Source organism: Parambassis ranga, chromosome 3, assembly GCF_900634625.1.
Source record: "Parambassis ranga chromosome 3, fParRan2.1, whole genome shotgun sequence".
Classification (NCBI taxonomy): domain Eukaryota; kingdom Metazoa; phylum Chordata; class Actinopteri; family Ambassidae; genus Parambassis; species Parambassis ranga.
In genome coordinates, this window is record NC_041024.1 from 4,436,970 (window position 1) to 4,445,535 (window position 8,566).

The window sequence follows — 8,566 nt, forward strand, 5'->3', positions numbered from 1 at the left end:
CCACTATGAAAATCGTCTCTATATGGTATTTCTCAATCAAAATGCACAATGAGCGTAATCTCTGGGTGGCCAGAGGCAATTCTTGAATAATTTAGACTTTAAACCGCCCGATGGTGCTCTATCACCTCATCACACATTCAGTCACGGAAGCAGGTCACCAACCCTCATCTATAATCCACAAAGAGGGATTCCCCTATCCATTAACACCATCGCTGCATGTGCAACACATGCAGGACTTGAAAACCCACACAAATTACATGAGGAGGGGGAGTTGTGTGTATATATGTTGTGTGGGAGGAGGTTGTTGTTCAGGGAAGGGGTTATAGCGAGGATACGTTGAAGTAGAATTTTTAAGCAGCCAATTTTCATGACCCTTTTTGGAATGTTTTTTTTTTTAACATCCACACAATTGTTGGCTAAATTCCGATCAGTTGTTTTGCTGTAAAGCTACTCCAGTCCTACTTGACAGTAGGTATCAACGAAACAAGCATACTCAATAATTAACCAGTAAAACCCTCAAAACATGCAACCACAAAAAAAAAGTTTCAGTTCAGTTTCCCTGCTTTGCCCATATTTGGAGTAACCAGAAGTCTGGTGGGCTCGGGCACTGCGAAAAAGACAACAGCTGAAGCCTTTAACACTGAGTTTTAGGAAAAAACACTATGTAAGGTTTGTACATCTTTAATTATGACAATAGGGATGTGTCACTTCTGAAAGGAGCCTCAGTTGGCCATTGAAGGATCTGCAGGTTCTTGTTAATTTCTCACCTCAGATGTTGTCACTTGATTCCAGCCTATAGAAATATACACTGGTTTGTATGGGACAGATGAGACAGATAAATAAGGCCCCGTTCACACTGGAAAGAATGTCAATCCAGCTAGAGTAGGATTGAATCCAGATAGCCTTTAAGCTGAATACGTTCAGACCTTTTTTTAAGTCTGGCTATCACACACGCGTGTCCGTGCTTACTCTGGCTTAATCTGGCTTGTTTGTTGTCCTCCAAACTGCTAGGTGGCGCCTCGTAATATACAGAGTCCATTCAGACCGTGGTAGGGCCGCATGTGTGCATGCATTCCTTGTCCCGTGACGCTTGTTTTTTCCGGTTAAAAAAGCAGTGTATTCTTTTGTAGCCCTGTTAAAAAATAAACTCGGGGCAAAGCTGTCGTAGTTCGACGGTTGTTTACATTTTTTTTTGTACACGACCCAGACACTGAACTGGAAGTATCACGTCGCTAGCTGCTAGCTGCGTTCAGACCTGAGCCAGAGTTGAGCCAATCCGGCCAGAGATCTATCAGATACGGCCCGAATCCCGATCTAGCCAGATTGATTTCCCCAGTGTGAACGGGGTCTTATAAGTCAACTAACACCAGCATGTTGGGCCCTGTCAGTTAAACATAAAGACAAAACATAAAAACAACAAGGACTTATTGTCACTGACAACATACATAGGAGCTATTGTGGTGTGTATAGTAAGTGGTGTGTACACTGGTTAGGGTGGATGAAGTGAATATTTCTAGATGAAGTAATGAAAGGCTGCCCTTGTTCAAACATGGACACTGTTCTGTTTTTAGCTGCAGTGTTGTACTGGATGTGGTTTCTGCTACGTTGCATGGCTATAATAAGAACAAAGAAATTCGTTGAATATTTTTGTTTACATAATCACTGCCTTTCTCCTTACTGTACTTGTGATTTATGGTACACACAGCCTAACTACAGGACTGGTCATGCCGGAGCTTTAGACGGGGGATAAGTAAAGTCATCAGGACAATGAATGTGTGCACAATTTTACATCAATCCATCAAAAAAACTGGTTCAGTGACTGTGGCTGATCTGGCCATTATCAGAGGCTCAAAGGTGGCTAAAGAGACACTGCAGCAGCAAATCCTGCTGACTGCACAGCAACACGCCTCCCGATGCTGTACATGCAATTAGCAAACACACCTGCAGCTTGTTGAATGATGAATGCTAAGATCCTACCTGAAAGGCAACACCTGCTCTTGTGGAAAGTCACCAGAATGTTACAGTAAGGCCGAGTGGAATATAAAAACAGCTTCACAGTGAGATGTGCTACTAAATAAAATCACATGGTTCATCAAATTTTAGAATTGATCCAGCACTTATTTGATTGAGAATCTGTAAAAAAAAAAAACCAAAAAAAATAACTGAAGAACATTTATTATCATGTGAGGAAGTGCATAATAGCCTGCGGAGTTGCTAGCTGATACACACTGCCCATTGTAATCATAATAACTAATGTCTTGATGTATCACATGCAGCAGGCTGACATCCAGCAAAATGTTCTGTCAAAGATAATAGCTGTGAATGAGATCAAAGTCCATTTGATGTAATTTATTAAGCTTTAAAGTGAGTAAGAAGTGCATAATTGAACCCATCAAGGGATGATTGCTTCTTGTTTCTTTGATGTGCCTTGCTAGCTGTGCTCACAATGTGAATTTATGAATACTGGGAGGGAGAGCTTAATATCTCTTTATCTCCTTTTACTGTCTGTTCCTCTTTTACAACAAATTGTTCCTTGGAGACAGGTTCAGACTCGGGTCTTTTGCTCGGTTTCTATCTGAGTTGTCCCCCGTGTCTGTGTGAGACTCTCGCAGACTCTTAATGGACTACCTGAGAAAGTGTGGGACAATTTGTATGTACACTACGTGTGGGTGTGTTTTTGGGGGGAGGAGGTGGAGAGGTGTTCTGTGGTAGAAGTTGCACCATGTAATCTATCAGCAGTGGGGGGAAAAAGTAGCCTGCAGGGCTTTTGAAGCTTTTGTGAGTTTCCAGCTTTAGAAAAAAAAAAAAATAGGCAGCAAACTTAATCCTCCTCCTACAGGGCAGAGGAGGCTCAGCTAACAAGACAGAGACAGACAGGGAATGAAGGAAGGAAGAATTTGGAAGTTTGGTTTTTGGGATACAGAGTTATTTGGTCAGGACTTAAAGAAAAAAGACAACCATTGCCGTAATTGGAAGAATTTTGTGCGGACATGGGGACATATCACAGTCCTCGGATAATGAATCCTAATGGCTTTTTTGAACTCTTTCTAGAGGTTTGTTGTTTTTCAGTGAAATCTCTTGACAGCTATTAAACTGATTACCGTCAATTTTTGATTCCGAGCTGCTATTTGACCTCACTGCGAGGGTGGTATAAGTTTCATTCATTCAATAATCTTTAGAGGATAATCTTCAATTAAAGTGCCATCCTTGTAGTCTAAGCAGTTTATTATGAAGCCACCCAGGTGGCCCTATTCCTACCACTATCCCCCCCTATACTCTTGTTACAAAGTAGCAATAAGGAATAAAGGGTAATAAAAATATTCCTCTAAGAAATCAAACACCACTACTCTTCATGGATAAACAGATGTGACAAGTGTTTACAGCTTCCAAGATGCTGCCATCAGCTGTCCTAAACTCAACTGTGAGGGCATCGTTTTGCATTTGCCTGCAGCAAATCACAGAAGATCATATTTTTAAGCAGTGCATGTCAGGTCACAGGGTAGCAGATGTGGAAAAATATGCAAAATATAGAGCTGTTATGCAAATTGGCTGTAATGATGTAATGTTTATGTGTAAACAAGATTGTATGTAACATAAAATTTAATTCATCAAAGGACATTTATGGGTCTTATCTGTGTATGCTGGGTAATTTAGGTCCTGAAAAGTCTTTGCTTGAATGGCTGTGTGTCCCTTCCTCCACAGCCTTCCCCTTCCATTTTGCAAAGTGCAAAACCAAACTCGTCTTTCCTAACATGACCTCTACCTAACCATCAGCATTGTCACCGTGGTGGCATGCAGACATTAGCATTTGATACAAGTGCAGCCCCACAGAGCCGCTGGAGCAGCTGCAGACTCAGGTTGATCGTCCCTGCAGGCACGCTCTGATCTCAGATTTCATATCAGTAATATGACAATGATGTGACATGGATATGTGTGAAGTGCAAATAAAGTAGTGGAGCTCAATTCATCAGTTTTGCTAAAAGACACAACTGTTTGAACACATGCGTACACTAGTGACAGTGATCTGTGATCTGTTTATCTTTGTGCTAATATTTAAAGTCTACTGATATCCAGCAAGCTCACCAGATGTTTTCTGCTCATCTCTCTCTTTCTCCGCTGCACTGAGATAAAGTAGTCCTTTTAATTATTGAAACATTGATAATTATTTACGTCTGCAGACACCAAAAAAAAGTATTGAATTAGCACTTTAAACTCTGAAGAAGGCAAAGACGTGGGTGGGAAAATCTGAGGGCAGCCAAAGTTCTTCAAGTCTTCCTCCAATAGGAAGATGAATGGCTGTTCTAGTGTGTCCAACATTTTTTAAATGGATCAATTCTGTTCAAGTCATCAGGACAAAATGACAACCAGCTGATTAAAAAAAGTGAAAGAAATGGCTCTTAGTGAGTCATATTAACAGGTTAGACCATCAGCACTGGTTTATTTTGGGCTTAGCATGAATCTCTTACCTGTTTATCATTTACAAACCTGTGCAAACACCTCACTGCTTCACTGAGTCACTAGACTACAGGTCTGCAGCACACAGCCACACTCAGGCTGAGGCTGCGTAAGACATAAATAGTTCACATTGCACGCTTTCACGTGGAACTGTATTATTATTAACCACTAATGGGCACTCTTGCAAGGTCCAATATAAACACAAAGCCCAGAGACCATAATCAGCCATATACGTCCAAACAGGCTGCTTTCAGATGCTAATTTAATACAGGAGACAGAGGAGCTGGACGAGAGACCACAAGCTAGCTGGTTGGAAAGCAGAGCCGACGTGGTCTCAGAGTCGCCCTCTCCTCACCGCTGAGGCCAATTTGCAGACGTTCATTTCCTCCGATCTGTCAGGGAGGGCGGTGGGAGCAAAAAGGGGGAGCAGGAGTGGACGGGATGAGGGGTGTAGCGAGGAGAAATAAGGCTAAATGAGACTCTGGGGGATTGGAGACCACAGAGCAGCTAGCTGTGTCCTCTTCTCTTCCAACACTATGGGTTTCTTCTCTTTTTATGGTTCCAGTCAGCAAACAAAATAACTTTCTCGCTCCCTTAATGTTTAGCAGTGATTACTAGTAGTGCTCATGAGATGTGCAGGGCTAACCGTCACTCCTTTAACTAAAACTCATCTCATGCACTTCTTCCTTTATTGCTACTGAGACCACACAACTCACCCAGGAGACACTGTTATGAGTACTGACCCACTGGCAAATACATGGAGAGTGTTAGCGAATATGTCACTGGCTTTATTTCAAATGAATGTCTGCCCTGCAGAGGGGAGAAATGAACTGCTGAAACGTTATAATCATACATTATATGACTCATATGTTATTTGACACGTTTCCCTGTTGGAATCATTCTCCCTACTCTGCTACTGAGAAATGTTGATTGGTTTTGACAAAGCTAATGCTGACTTCATCACCTTCACCAGTTATTTACATTCCCACTGCCTAGTAGATTGATGATTTTTTTTCTGTCCTGTGCTTCAAATATAGGACTCAGTTCACTGTTTTGGGCTACTTGAAAAAAAGACAAGATTGATCGTCAGCGGCTTCACCAATGTGAGCAGTTTTAATTTCCAAAGTTCGCCAAACATGTCAAGCAAATGCCTGTTAAACCTCAAACAAAGCTTCAGTCCATATTAAAATTGCTCATATGAGTGCCATTTGAGCTACCCTGTTGTTTATGTTTTATAACGTTGTTATAATTACACATATTTGTGCCAAAATGGTAATTTAGTGAAGGAGTGGACTAACTAGCATGACTTTATTGTCCCACATAGTACAGCAATGAAAGCTCAACTAGCACAGATATAAACACACTAGCCATCACTGCAAGCCTTGCTACAATGATGGCTACATTCTCTCAGCACAATATTAGGCAAACCCTTCAGGGAGCAATGGTAACGGCTCTGCAAAGCAAAAAGTGCAAAAGTTTATTGTGGAGAAAAAAAAGGGGCGGGGGCAGCAGTGGCTCAGTGGTAGAGCAGGGTTGTCCAATAACCGGATTGGTTGGTGGTTCGATCCCAACTCCTCCCTAGTCATTGTTGTGTGCCCTTGGGCAAGACACTGACGCTTCTTGCTGGTTATTGTATGACATTGCTTGGCAGCAGCCTTAAGCAATTTCCCTTCTGGGATTATTAAGTATTTAAAATGAAAAAAAATAAAATAAATTCAGACCCTCCTGCTGATGGCCAGCTGAGGAGTATAAGAGGAGGTAGATAGGACAGAGGGGAGTGAAGGAAGTTTATGTGATGGGTCATGTTATGTGAACATGTCTGACAGTTTAATTACCCCTTAGAGCTTAGCTAAAAGAATTGTCTAACATTTGGGGAACTTATACACATGAGAAGAGTGGTATTATTCTCATATTTGTACATTAATTGTATAGCCATAACCCTTAGATTAGCAGATTAGCTTGCATGCTTTCATGACGACTGGCAATAGACTGAAAATAGGGTACTTTAGGAAACACAGTGTTCAGAGAGTCTTAACTAACTTCATTTTTATTTCTGTCAGTGCACAGGACGCTGATGCCAGACATCATTCCAAACCATCATCCTAATGTGAACTAGCCTGATAGACGACGAGCTACAGACACGATAATTGTTGTGGTTTATTTGTGGCATGTTTCACAAATCTTTCACTGACATATTTTTCATGTTTTAATAAAGCGGCAGGACTGATGCTTTGTTCAGAAGATGTGTGTGTGTGTGTGGGGTTGTGTTGTGCTGACCTCGTGGTTACAGTAATGACATGTTTAGGAGGACGATGGCGCCAGACAGCTCAGTAGACCCCTAGCACCACACTCATAATCTGAGAACAGAGCAGAGAGGCTTGAATGTATGAAATCAAACAGTCAAAACAAATGCATGACCAGAGTGCATGTTCATTGGGATTGCAATATTAGACCGTGCAGACAGTGTGTAATTACTTCACATATTCCTCTGAGGGATTTCATGGAGCTGTAATTCTTAGAGGAGCAGCAGAAGCAACACGGAAGCAGCAGAGCTTTATCTTTCTCTGAGCTGATGCTCTTCAGGATGCCCCTGGACAAGGGGTTAAAGGTCATGTTGGGTTGTGATGACCATAACCTTAGTGTGTAATGTTATTGTGACTCAACTTTGACCAGATCTATTTCTGCTATAAAGCTGAACATCTTAATATGAATATCAAATGGGATTGACTCATTCACTATATTACCATTTTCTGTGCAAAACAAGTACCGTATTTTCCGGACTATACGTCGCATTTTTTTTCATCCTTTGGCTAGGTATGTGACTTATAATCAGGTGCGACTTATATATTAAAATATACAATTAGTTAGCCCTGTGTCCTGATGTCCCATTACAGACATAATGATAGCTGTTCTGTCCCTCTCCTGACGGTTCTCTTCCACCTCCTGCTTGTCCACACTTTGCAGTCCGAGCATAGGTGACGCGCACGTTCATGGAACGTGTGCTTGCAGCTGAGCCTCAGACCTCACCTGGCAACAAGGAATTCTATTTTCTGATTGGTCGATAGGTCCTAATTCCAGACAGCTATATGAGCGCACAGTACTCTGCCTTTTACTCATTTATAGGATGTTTATAGGAATTTATGTGCGGTGAAGCTAATCATTTATCTGTGTGAGGACTTGTTGAAATGCGTGTGTCTCACTCTCAATGCCCTGCATTCGTACCACTTTAAAGGTAGGGTAGGAGATTTTGAAAACTCAGTAAGAGTCAGCCAGATTTTGAAAGTAAACACACGCCCCTTTCTCTCGGAGCTCACCTCGAAGCCACGCCTCCCAATCACATGGATTACCTGAAGACGAGCTGTGGTCTGTGACTTCGGCCATCATGCACGTACCTCTCTGGTGCACGCAGAGCAGGAAGAGAGTGACAACCAGCCAATACTCCGTGCAGGGTCCACCCGGAGGATTGGCTGATGTTTTTAGTGTTTTATAGCTTCCACAGATGATTCATATTCTTCGTTTTAATGTGAAACTGCCGAACTAATCGTTTGCTATCGGATTGTAAAGAGAAGTTACACTAATTTAACAAAAAGTGCATCAGAGTGAAATCTCCTACCCTACCTTTAAGTTAAGAGGAATTCAGGAGGCAATGTTACGTAGTGATTTACGCTGGTCCGCTGGTGTGACTAATAGTCCGGTGTGACTTATATATGTTTTTTTCTTCTTCATTACGCATTTTTTTCTTCTTTATTACGCATGTTTTGCCGCATACTCCGGTGCGACCTATAGTCCAGAAAAGGTCGGTATCTGAAAATGCGGTATCTGTTTTTTGACAATTTACATAGATCTCATTGTTAATGGTTGCTTAAATACTGCAACCTCGAATACCGAAGTATTTCTCTACAGTCTAAAGAAATAACAGCAAACATTGAAAAAATGACCATAAGAGTCTAAAGTTTACACTCTTTAGGTCATTTTTAACCTCTTTTAATGGGAAAAAAATTGTATTATACACATATGTGTACATTTAATTAAAAATCTATAGCCTTTAGCTTTGCAGATTATCTTTAGCTAAGGTTGTGTTGGCCCATGTTTTTTCCACCTTGTCTGTTTG